The 13112-nt window shown below is 39.6% G+C and overlaps 1 long non-coding RNA gene across 1 annotated transcript in view; it reads right to left on the minus strand.

The window, feature by feature from the left end:
* Positions 1–4703, minus strand: part of LOC141784721 (uncharacterized) — a 107188-nt gene extending 102485 nt beyond the window's left edge. Inside the window, exons 1-2 of the long non-coding RNA XR_012597472.1 lie at positions 4623–4703; positions 4426–4518 (exon numbers count right to left, since the gene is read on the minus strand). This is a non-coding gene — a long non-coding RNA (uncharacterized LOC141784721). The remainder of the gene's footprint in view (positions 1–4425; positions 4519–4622) is intronic.
* Between the last annotated feature and the right edge of the window lie 8409 nt (positions 4704–13112).

The raw sequence follows: 13112 nt of genomic DNA on the forward strand, positions 1-13112 counted from the left end.
TTCTTTGGGCAGGAACGTCTCGGGAACACAGCGTACTGCTACCTGTTTTTTAACTGTTTTTACACAGCTTTATGTCATGTTCGAAAGGTGGACTTGATGAATTCTTTAATTTCCCTTAAATAATAATAAAAAGCAGCTCTCATTCCTTAAAAAATACACAATGAGCTCACTGGAGTCCTTACAGACCTTTCGTCTCTGACTCCACTTACAGTCACGTCAATCTGGGTGATATATTCAAACCTGAAACAAATTACTCACTCCCCCACCGCCCAGCTGAAGACAGAGGCGTCTTGTCTCTGATTGGTGGGCTTCGCTCTCATTTGTCTTTGACACTCAGCGCTGCCTGGCCAGTAGTGCCATTCATCTCCCGTGTCATTGGCAGACCAGGAGAGTCAAGCTGTGAGAGGAGAAGTCTGGTCCTCCTTATGAACCAGCGTCAGAGCCAGGTACTCTCTTTGTCTCAGAGACTCTCTTTGTCAGGACCTCACAAGTCTGCCAAGAGTATCAAATGAAAAAGTTTGACTGACAGGTTTGTCTTAATCCAGCTGTTGTACAGTTGGAGGCCGGGCCTGTGTTGTGGATTCAGTACAGCAGATGTCTGTGAAGCGTTTCTGAAATGAAACCTGCTTGATAGTGATTAATACGAATACAACAAGCTGTTGAGAAATGTTAACAATGCCTGACGTCTTTGAGTCATGAGGTATTTTCAGAGAGCGAGGTGAAAACCAGTCAGTCATCCATGTGACAGGACTGACATTTAATGAGGCGTCTTCTTCCCATTTATCAAACTTTAAGAGTCAAAGGTCACACTGTCCTGTATTAAAATCCACATTTTCATAACTGGATCAGTCTTCACTTGGTTTAGGTTCAAATTAGTCCAAGGTCATGGTGAGGTTAAGGTTAAGGTCGCGCAGGAATGGTTGCAATGTGAAAATTTCTACAAGTCTTAAATACTGCATAACTAAAATGTCTGTAATCAGTAGGAAGGTTACTGAAAAGTGGCGTGATGTTCAAACATGCACCTTAAAAGCCCAAACAACATGAATTTCCCTCCGGGGATGAATAAAGTATATCTTACCTTATCTTATCTTATCTTAAAAGCTCTCATTTCGCAAAAGGGCGCTTTGGTTTGAATTTACAAAAAATTAACACAGTTTATTTACTACTCAGGAATACATTTTTAGTATAAAAATAATGGAGCTGTTGTTTTATTGTATTTTTTTATACCAAGTATTTCAAAGGATTCATTTAAAATAGAGGAAGTGACTTTGAATAAAAGAACAAAAATGGAGAAATTAAACAAACAAATAAAATCTGAACATATAAATATTTCACAAAACTGTCTCTTAAATTATTTATTTGAGTGCAAAAAAATTTGTGAAAGACAAAACACTTAGAATCCAACCGTTTTTGTTTTTTGAAAGAATTTTTTGGAGTAAGTGAAATAATGTTTTTGCAACAAAAAGATTTTTTAATTTCGTGAAATGCTATTTTTTTTACCTAAAGCTTTTTTAATGATTTTTTACATTTATTTTATATTTACTTGAATTGCTCTGTTATATGTAAAAAATGAGGTTTTATTACGCACCTTTGTTTTGTGAAATATTTTCACATTTATCAATATTTAAATTTTGCATTTTATGATTTTTCATCTTGTGATATTTTATCTTTTTTTGTTTGTTTTTGCAGTATTTTTCTTTTTTAGCTACTATATGTACAAGAGTTTATTTTTCTGTGAGGTTTATTCTAAAATAGTAACTTGACATTAAAAGATGGTTGACTGACAGCTCTCTTAACAGGCTCCAGTCGCGCTCTATATTATCTAGAAGAGGAAACGCAAAAAAAAAAAAAAAAACAAGAGTTACTGAACTGTCCAGAGCCTTGAGTATCTTCTTCAAATCAATACAAGAATTTGTCCCTCTGTGGACTGTGAGGACCTGATGACCAGATTCAGACCAGGGAATCAGATCTAGAGAGCTGAGGTCACACTGTAGAGAAATATTAAATACCAAGAAACTCTGTCTTGACAGATATGCACATTTGTGTGATTAGGTCCTGTATGTTTTGAAAGCTTTGACCCCATAATCCTTCTCACTTTGTCGCCCAGCACACACAGTTTGCCCTTCAGCTTTTTAAACTGTAAATAAGTCAAACTACATATTCATGGTCAGGGTGATGCAGAAGTGCTTGCCATTGCTTGCATCAAGCTTGCAGGCAAAAAGAAATGCCGGGAGAAAAAACAACAAGTTTCCTCTGGAGCTCATTAAGCTTTCATAATAAATAATGTTTGTGTAATGATGACCTTTGAAACGTGGAAAGAAATGATTAAAGGGAATCTTTTGTTCTGACACAACAGATGGATCTGCCTGATTCCACAATGCTGGAATAGGCCTGATTCCCTGAGAGGCTGACTCATAGATCCATCTGTATGTGGCATAGGCTGGTCCCACTTAAAGAGCAGGCATGTCTGGGTATATACGGCATGCAAAGTCATGCCATCTTGCCATTAAACAAAATCAAACTCTCCTTTTTTCTCCTTCTAATCCTATTGCTGTTGACTTGTTTCTGTTCAGCATTATTCACAAAGCATTCCTTGATCCCTTCCTGCAGGAGATGCCAACTCCCACAAAAGCATATTTCGCCTTTTACGGGCACTTTTATAGGCACACCTGGAAATTGCCCCATAAAGGTCACAAATTGATATATTACGAGTGTTACAAATCCGCTCAGCACTATCAGCCCTGCCAAACAACAGTGCTGGTGAATACTAAACAATTCAGCTCAATTTGTGTCCAACATCCAAACCCAGAACTTGGACGTTCATGTTTTTTTTCCTCCTGTTTCAAACTTTCTGCCTCTCCTCAGTCTCACTCCGTCTCTGGATGATGTGACGGAGACAAACTCAAAGTTAAACTCCCTCTCTGTCTCCATACGCCTGTCTCTTTGTGTATCTACGTGGCTCTTCAGAGGACTTTCTGAGAGCTATAAAAAGACGAGGTTATCCATCCTTTTATTAGAGGCAGAGGAGTTTCTAGTCACAGCAGTCTTTCTGGATCAGTGCCACCGTGTGAGAGCTCTAAAAGTCTCCACGCTCTCTGAGAGTGAAGCAAAGATGAGAGGTCTACACTGACAACTTGTTTATTGGAAGCGGAATAGTGTCTTCAACCTTATTAAGGTCGGCTCCATCAAGAGCTTCCCCTCTTTTTGGCTAAGGTGCTTTTGAAACCAAGAACTGGGATGCGACTATTTGTCTCGCTAAAGCACTGCTCATCAGTCTTCTCTGCTGTCTGCTGATCTAACATCAGAAAGCTCATTTTACTGCCGCTTCCTGATGGATTAAATCTGTCTTGAAACACCAAAGCTTTGGAGTTAACTGTGTATACACAAACTGTCCCTCAAGCCAGGGGCTAACTGAGCTAACCATCAAGCAGCAACAAGTGTACAAACAGTCCACAGTGAAACTCCTCATTTTGAAGATATTCATAAGAAAAACATGGATGTATTTTACCTTAAAAAACAATCTAGTTCCATCTAAATCATTTAATTAAGTTAAAAAGTTGGTTTTGAGGGTGATGCTTAAGAATACAAAGAGTTAGATTCAAAACAGGATTGCACAGATTTTGTGACTGCAAACACAAGCAAGTGACCTGAAGTGACCTTTTAAAACTCACAAAGCACACACAAAGGGTTGACATCTCCACAAACTGCACTGCAGAGCAAAAGAAATATACGTGCACCTTTTTTTTATTTTAAATTAGCCAAAATCCACTTATTTGGAATAAAACATCATACCGCACCATTTTTCTCTGAGACGCTGAATTAATTCAACATTTTTTTTTTGCTCTTTTAAGTTTATATGTGCTGTTTTAATTTTCAAAAAAATCCCTAAACTCACTTTTCACTGTATTGAAAAAAAAGAACCTTGGTGTAACGTAATGTAAGTCACATTACCTCCTTACTTTTTATGAAAAGTTTGTTTTTAAAGGTTCTTACTTAAAATAACAGAGGTCACATTTTTTGGAAATCAATTTTGTCTGTCTTATTTTTTTCTCACAAAACTATTTTTTGACAGGTTCACTCTTTAAAGCTGTACATACCTTAAGCCAAGCACCACGATGAAAATACAAGTTGCCCCTCAGTGACCAAAACAATGCAAAATTAAGTAACAGGAAACTCTGTTCCCTTTTAAAATGACTAGGGGCTAGCTTAGACTACCATACATTTTTTCTTGTGCCACTTATCAGTCCTTGTGTTGGCAGAAACCTTTAACTTACAAACTGAGCAAAAAAGCTTTTACCACACAACACTCATACACTTTTTACACCCACAAATACATTTAAAATGTAGACATTTAAACAAAAAAAAAAAACGCTTAAAGGTCTAGTTGGAGCAGGGAAGTACTGTAAACATGCTTCTCTGACTTACCCAAGGATGACAGGCAGAGGCCAATGGCGACGTTTTGAAGTCGGAATCCAGTCCCTTCAAGTCCACTGACGCGACGCACAAGCTCAACGGTTCCTTCATCCAGAAGACGAGGTTACAGTTAGCTCCTCAAAAACACGGTTCATAAATAAAAATAGTAGGTTACTTTCAATTTTGTCCTGAAATTATCTTATTCTTACTTTCTAAGGGCTAGTCGGAAAAACGTTAGCGAAGCGTACACCTACGTCATCTCACTGCTCTCGCGTGCACGTGCCCTTTCCCCGCCCCTTGTCAATCATACAAACGGAACGCACCATGATGTTGCCAGTTGTGCTGCGTTCAAAGGCAACCTGTAACTCGGAAATTTCACAGTTGAAATGTCCGAGCTCCGGCCTGAAAGCATTCCAGGCAAATCACTACTTCGATTTATGTAAACAAACCAACATGGCGGACATTAAAGGCACAATTTTTAATTATTTCAATCACCAAAAGGGCCTGCAACTTTTCTAATTTGAGTGAAACAGAGGAGGGGAAACAGCACATAAGGTAACAGATGCTTTTACTGTATATTTTACAGTATTTGTCGTTGCATTGAAACATATTTTGTACTGATTAATACACTAAAAACTAGCTAACGCCAGAGCTAATATATTATTATAATAACATATTGTTATAGTCTTTAGGCAGTGATGTGACGTCACGAGTCGTAACTCAAAGTACATCAATCTGGGAAGTTAGGAGTGCTACTGCTGCTCCAGTGCACTTTCACAAGTGACAGGTGGAAACACAAGTTAGAACGCAGCACCTCACCTGTAAGGTAAGAAAGCCTGGAGGGCGAAAAAAAACGTGAATTACACTTCCATTGAACCCATTTTTATTTTTCATTGGGGTTTTTTTTAAACACTGTTTTCTATTAATTCAAATGTGTTGCAAAGTAGAGCATATAAATATTTCCGGATGTTGTTTGCCAACAGCCAAAAGAAAAGTTTAGTCTCACCTATGTGTCTTGCCAGTAATGTCTACTTTGAACTGGAGGAATGCTAATAAGCTAAATGTATTAATGTATATACTCAGTGTTTACTTTCGCTTCATCTGTGAGTTGTTCGCTCAAGTATATGTCACTTTTGTTGTTGCCGTTGCTTTGTCTGATCACCAGTTACAAATGTTCCGGGGAACGCCTAAAAGCATTCCTCTCAATAGCATTAATCCACCGTACATGGCTTTAAAACTCTTTGCACATTCAGTAATGAACCACAAAGCTGAAAAATATGAAATTTACTCTCAAAGGTCAGTTTCCCATCATATAAAAAATGCATCATTTATATCAGTCAAATTAATCAGATTTGTGTTATTTGTAGGGTGGCGTAGAAACACAGTCAAAACAAACGTACCCAACATAACTTACAGCCTAAATGGACTGTCCATTAATCTCCATGGCCTGCAGCTCTATTCATCAGCGGTCGTTGTCATCACCATGTGTGTACTGTATTAGCAAAGGGCTCTGGTGTCGCTCCACTGTGGAGCTGCTGATGGCTAAGGAATGATAAGTGGATGGATAAACCTTTGTGGGGGTACACGGCAGCAAACGGACCCTCGACCACTGCTAAGCATCCAGTTTCAAGACTTCAGAGTCACACAGGGTACCATTCAGAAGATCTTTCTGGCACAGAAACTCTATGTGGAGGATGTATAACCACATATTTTCACATGCCCAGGTGAATGGAGAGGGAGGTGTCCTCTGAAAGCTACAGTTGATTTAATTTTTCAACTTAAGAAATGTGTGTTTAATGTTGATGAGTTTGTATTTTTCTTTTCTTAAGACTATGGGAAGACTTTTGTTTGTAAAATACAGCTACTTAAAGCCATAACAGCTGTTCTGTGGATTAAACTCTTTGTCTGCTTCATTTACTTCTCTAATTAGGAGATATGTTTAGGCGAGAGCTCTGCCCATGCAGTACAAGTGTATTTTTAAGATAACTTGCAAAAGAAGAAGCAGATGTCTTCTTACTTTTGTGTGCATGAAATTACTAAAAAAAAATCATTCTTTCAGTGAAAATCATCAAAATCATTCTGATTCCAGATGTATTTAACAACCAGTCGTTCCTGATAAGAAAGTGATATGTGACACAGAGAAACATTTGACTTTATTAACTCTGGCTCCCGCATGTTTTTTCTTGCAGAGCTCAGTTTGCACTTCAAAAGACGTGTGACCCATATTTACACACACACACAATCTGCTCAACTCCAGGACACTCAGTATGAAGCCAAAAGTGAATTTGCCCACCCTGACACACAAAAATAATAAACAGAGAAAGTGAAACTGCTTTAAAGTCAGTCAGGACCAACGCGAAGAAACCAAAACAACATGGCGAACATGAAGACCAGGAGTTTGGATACTTAATTGTTTGAATGTGCTACATCTGTCTCCTCCTCTTCCTCACAGGTCTGGTCCATCAGTCTCCTGAAACTCTTTCTGGGTCCTTTTTCCCTTCCCACAGTTCCCAAGTGGTGAGACATGCATATTAATAACCTGCTCCCCACAGCCATTCAAACACAGACACTTCATGTAGCATGTCCGTTTGTTCTCATTGTTGGTGTGTGCATTTGAAAATCATTTAATGGTCCTTCACTTTCAACCTCTCCATTTCTGCTCCTGCTGTTTGTTTGTGAGGAGCAAAGCACCGAGTTACCATGGCACCTATCTGCATTTTTCATTTGCTGCTTTATCGTGGGGCCCTTCCCCACTTTGTGGCTCTGCCGATATGATTCCCCTTTCCACAGTTCATTTCATGGTTTGCTTTGGTCTCCACATCACCCTCAAGGGTTGCTCTCTCAGAGTAGGATTGTGGGTCTGTTTGTGAGAAGGCTGGGCAGTGGGCAGCTTTTAAACTTCAACAACATAAGCACCAGAACAGACCCTCAAAATGTGGATAGTTGGGATGAATTTGGCTAAGACGAGCAATGATTTTTGATTATCTTATTGAAAAATCCTCCTTCTATTAAATCTGTTTAATGTTACAACCTAAAAGATTACTCAATAACAAATTCAAGAATATTTTTTTTGACAATGTTGGTAAACAAAATTTCTATTTCCATACTTTGAAAATAGTTTTGGTTTGTAGAGATTGGGTACATAAACTGTGAAACATGGACAAAGCATCCTTGACGTCACCCACCTATTCCTGAAACCGTGAAAGCCACATTTGCTATGACGCTGCTACAGGGTGCCCGGCGGTCACATGACCTGAGCTGTGCCTCTAATTGGAAAATCAAACGATCCTAATAACTTCTAAACCACAGAGATAGAAAAAAATCATTCACCATACAGTTTGTGGCAATAGTGAAATCAGCGTTTTAGACCCAAGCCTTTTCATGAACCAGGCTGTAAATATGCTTTTCAACACCCTAAAAGTCTGTTTTTAAGGCTGGGTGTGTACATGACTTCCTGTCTTTCTGCAGCCGGCCTCAAGTGGATTCTCGACGAACAGCGACTTTTAGTACTTCCACATAGGCTTCATTTTTACTGACCGGATGTTGCCCCTTGATTGGGTATTGCAAGGTGGATACGAATGATGATTTTCATTTTTATTTCATATGACTAAATCAGTAGTTTAGCAAGTTGGTAACATCAACCACAAATCTAGCTGATTATTTTTTAGTGTTACGATATGAAGTAAATGCAGAAATGCTAAATGCTGCAGTTCCCCAAGAGTCCACTTGAGGCTGGCTCCAAAAGCTAGGGAATCTCCATTGACTCCCATAATAGGATACACACTTTTACAGCATGATAAAATGCGTTAGCAGCCTGGTACAACGGTACAGGTTTAATCTAAAAAGCTAAAAGGGTGGTCAAGTTTTTTAATAGCTGACCCCAACTGCAGATATCAAGATGATTCAGTGATTCAAAAATAGCAACTTCTAGGTCCATTTGTTGACAGTCTGAGAGTCTTTAGTCGTATAACATGACATAAGTGTTTAGCTTTACACAATAACTTGAAGATCCTGAAACAAGAAACAAACACAGTCAACACAAGTATACTCTTATGCTTCAAAAACCTCTTCATTTCATTTCATTCTTCATCCTCAAGTGTATACAAGCCCGTGACCTGCCCTCTGCAGAGACGAAGAAAAGAAATCTGTCACTGGCTTTATGCGTTCTCTTTTTATGCCTGGGGCCTGTTAGCACCTTTTACATCATCTGAAGAGTGTTTATATGTGCTGTAGCAGCACGACTGCTGTACCACTGACCTACAGCAGACTGTTTACGTATCAGAGCCGGCCTGATAAGTGATTCTTATCCTTCACGCCGCTCTTACATTGTGCCTTGCGGTTTGGTTTGTGTTATTCTAAGCCCGTGTGCTTCAACCACAAAGATGATAAAATACCAATGGGCTGTTGTAAAATAAATAAAAAATGATAAGAACATAAAAATAATTAAAAACTCCAGGATGTATTTTTGTAGGCTCCCGGCTGGTCACATTATTTGTGGAAGCTCATGGTAAGGATGGCATATGAGGCTGATAAACAGTCCTCTCCAAGCTAACATCCCATCCTGACAGAGGAGAAAGAAGTGGATGTGGCACTCCTTCCTTTCAAAATAAATGAAAACCGCAAATATCACATCAACGTACCGGAAAAGGGTTTGAGTCCTCGCCTTGTTCCGCTCAGCACTGGCAGAGCGAGGATGCTGCGAACAGGAACTTCCTGGCACGGTTCTGTTATTGTTGCAGAAAACGAAGAGGGTGAGAGCCAGGTACACGGAGTTAGCTCAATAAAGCTCAGACCAAAAACAGCAAATTGAGCAGGAAGGATTGAGAAGAAGCCAATGCTGAGTCTGGGAGTGCCCTTGAACCTCTTCTTCCAGTGTATATATAATCTGTGCTTGTTTTAATATTTGCAGGTATGCATACAGAGGAAGGACTGATGGAGAAACTGTTGAAAGACAAAAGGTTGTTTAGTTTAGGTCCGTTTCCATAAATTACAGAATGTGAACAATCATGTTCTTGTTCTCAAAACACGCTCAGTCAAATGCATCCACCATGGGGCGAGATCTTATCACCTCTACCTGAATCCTTTTTAGTCCAAGCATCTTTATGTCCACGTGAGTCAAGAACATGTCATCTTTTGCCACCTGTGGAGACAGAAGGAGTCACTCCTCTGCCAGCGAACACTATCACCACCCAAATCTGCAGTTTGATGCGTCAACTCATGCCAACAGTTCCCGGAACGTCTCTCCTCCATGTGGGAAAACTTAACTTCACACGAGATTCCAGGAGTATTTGTTTTCACCTACTGTCACATTGACGGCTCACCCATTCGGGACGGATTGAGCGCGATGCCAAGATCCGCTGTCACGTCTTCACGCTCCTTGGGAGATATTTCCAGAGGTAAACACTCGGCTAAGAGGGAGCAGGACCAATGCGAGATTTTCACATGGATGTTTGGCGGAATATTCCAGGGGAATGTTTCGCGTGGATATCTCGAAAATCTAAAGCCATTTTCACGACACAGTGATCCCAGATGTGGCCTTTGTGCCGTTGTTAAGCCCAGCACTTTCCGTTAACCCGCCTGGGACACACGCCACCATTTTGGTCCTAAGAATCATGGGTTCTCGTTTTAAGCTAACGGGTTGTTTATACGGGCTGCGCCAACTGGATCCGTGATTGCAGGCCACTGGTTTATTTTAATTAGCCATGGTGAGCAGTTCCGATGGATTTTGAGTGTGACTCACCCCTTTTTCATAACATTAGTCTCCGCTGAGTCCCACTGCTGCCCTTTGAGGTTGGGTTTCATTTCAGATCTCAGGGCATCCTGATGTGTGTACTGTATGTGTAGCTGTGTAGAGACTCAGAGAAAGTGTTACTCCTGCTAAGCTAGTGATGAAAATTTAATTTAACAAATCCAGAGACTTCTCCTAAAATGCTCTCCACTCCGAACGCAACGTCTAATCTTACATGCTTCGATTTAAAAACGCACTCAGTTATTTTTGGACAGAAAAACTGGTGTACATTAAAAGAAAATACTCCTGAGAGAGCAGGAACATCTGGTTTTCTGTCCCCTCTCCTGGAATAAAGCGGCTTTAATTGTAAATCTGATTTAAATAGATTTAATTTTACATTCAATTAACTGCATATGAGATGGATGTCCAAGTCATCCATGACTCAAAGTCTGATCCCAGGGTATTAAAGCTTGCTGTACACGAGGGGAACAGAGGGAGAATTCAAACCTGCTCTTGGGAGGAGCTGGTGCCTCGTTTGTTTAAAGACGACTCAGCAATTTTTGGTTGAATCAGCATTTCTGCATGTGTGGAGGAAAAACTATTCCAGCATCTGTTGAGTTCTAAAAGAGGCCTGAAAAAGCTGCTGAACAACGCCGCAAGATAGCTTCTAGTTTGACACCAAGAGCAGGAAAGCATGAAGTCGATACTGTAGTTTCTGCTCTGCTCAAAAGTATGTAACACAATATCTTTCGATTAAAATATAATAGGGTGGATAATATTTTTGTCCATGACATCGGTGCCTCATGTCGACTCCTTCTCTGGTGGACTTCTTGAATTAAATTGAGTTTATTCAAAACACATGAGCAGCATTCGAGAGGCGAAGCCGCAGCTCCAGGCTTCAAGTAAAGATGCCTTTTGATGTCTTCGAACGTAGACACTTGCAGAAAGAAAAGCATGGGCTGACATTTCCCCAGCTTATCACATGCTATCTATCAAGTTTCATTCATCATGTCAGAGATTTTGTTCTGCTGCTTTAATTTCTGCTCATAAATCTTTAAGAAAGTGCTTCTACGTGTGTGTAAATGAGACATTGCACATTAAAAAACTGCATTCCTGCACCATTTAAACATGAGATTCTGCCTTAAAACAGCCTCATTCACACAGGAGTTGTAATTACTTGACAGTCCCATCACACACACACTCGTACAGCCTCGCCTAATGTGAGCTATCGAGTGCAGTTTCTGTCAGGAAATGCAACTCCAGCTCTGTCATTCCTTCTGCGTGCTTTTATTGTTGAAAGAAAACAGCACACTCACCCAAACGCCTCTGCAGAGCACCTTTTTAAACACTCATAACTGTTAAAGCTGCAGCTGCACGCGGATCACTTACATTCTTTATCTCACCTTGTAGAGCTTTTCCCAATGAGAGCCATAAATTTTCCCCCGCGCTCTCATGAGCGAGGCTGTCTGTGTTTCTGAAGTCTTTTTACTTTTTTCAATCTCCTTCATTTTCCTCCACATTGGATTCAAATTAATTTCCTCACAGCTGGGAACAAACACTCGGAGAAAAAAGCCCAAATTAAAAGTCTGGAGGGGAAGGTTACATAAAGCGGCATTTGAGGGAGTGGGGAGCCAAAAACATACACACACACACCACTTAAAGAGGGTAAGGAGGAAAAAATTACTGGCAGACAGATTTGTAAGAGATGCCAAGACTTTTCTTGTTAATTTCATTCAGTTATTAAGTGACATAAACACCTTTTAAAGATGCAACACAGGCACAAAATCAGGGAAACGTCACAGAAGAGCAGTTTGGAAAAAGTAGTGATTTGCTTTTAATGCCTCCAAAAGATGGAAACATGATGAACTAGGATCAAAATTTGATTTACACATCACAAACTTAAAAATGCAGATCAGGTGTGTAAGCAAGGTCCACACGTCACCAAAAGACGTCCCTGGGCCTGTAACGGCACACTGGACTTGTCAGTCATTATTTATCTAACACAGCCGAATTAAATCAGAATTAACTGATAATAAAACAGCAGCCACCGAGGAAAGAAACACTCTTAATGTCAGATTCAGCTCAAGAATGTCAGTCATCAGGAAGTACTCACCTTCTCTTTTTTTTTTTATTCCTGACTCATCCAGTTTGGCACATTAAACTAACCGCCTACACACTGGAACAATTATGAGAATAGTATGGGCTGTTTTAACAGCTGTAGTCCGGGGGAGGGCAGGGTGAGAGGAGCTGAGGGAGCTTGGTGGATTGGGAAATGCCAAAGAGGAGAGACACAAGGGTAGCAGTGACAGAACAGGTATGTCTCCACGTCTAGCAGAGGTGTTTTACAAAGCTGCAGATTCGGAGTGTGGTCATTCAGACACTGATGTATGATTTTGTTTCAAAGGCATTTTGCTCCTATTTGATTGGAAAGTTCAAGAAAGACAGGAAATGAGCAGCAAAGTGTCGTAGCATGAAGCTGAGAACTTGGGCCGCAGCATGGGGCATGTGCTCTAACTGTTAGGCCAGGGGGTCTGCAACCTTTTCTTACAAAGGAGCCGATTTGCCTCAGCTCACCTGGATTAGAGTAATTCAAGAGCCACAAAATCAACTGTATCTCCACAATGAAGATAATAAAGTGTATAAAGTTCTATACATAGTTAAAATCTAGAAAACAATTATCTAAACAAGAACATATATGTCTATATATAATGTGATAGCTAAAAAATAAATAAATAAAAAATCTAAAAAAAAAGTTTTTTTTTTTTTTTTTAAGGAAATTAAAAAAATAGAAATTCAAAAAATAATAATTACACATTTGAATTTTTGAAAAAAATCTTCAAATTAATTTCATACACTGGAAATAATGCTTAGCTCATCTTTTTTTTGTTTGTTTGTTGATGTCTTGCCACATATCAAGCATGTATATTAAACCAGCACATTGGTAGAATAATCTATCCACACAGAATTAAAA

The sequence above is a fragment of the Halichoeres trimaculatus genome, unplaced genomic scaffold (genome assembly GCF_033239565.1).
Source record: "Halichoeres trimaculatus isolate MK-OKI-2021-1 unplaced genomic scaffold, fHalTri1.1 fHalTri1_scaffold_23, whole genome shotgun sequence".
NCBI classification, from domain to species: Eukaryota; Metazoa; Chordata; class Actinopteri; order Labriformes; family Labridae; genus Halichoeres; species Halichoeres trimaculatus.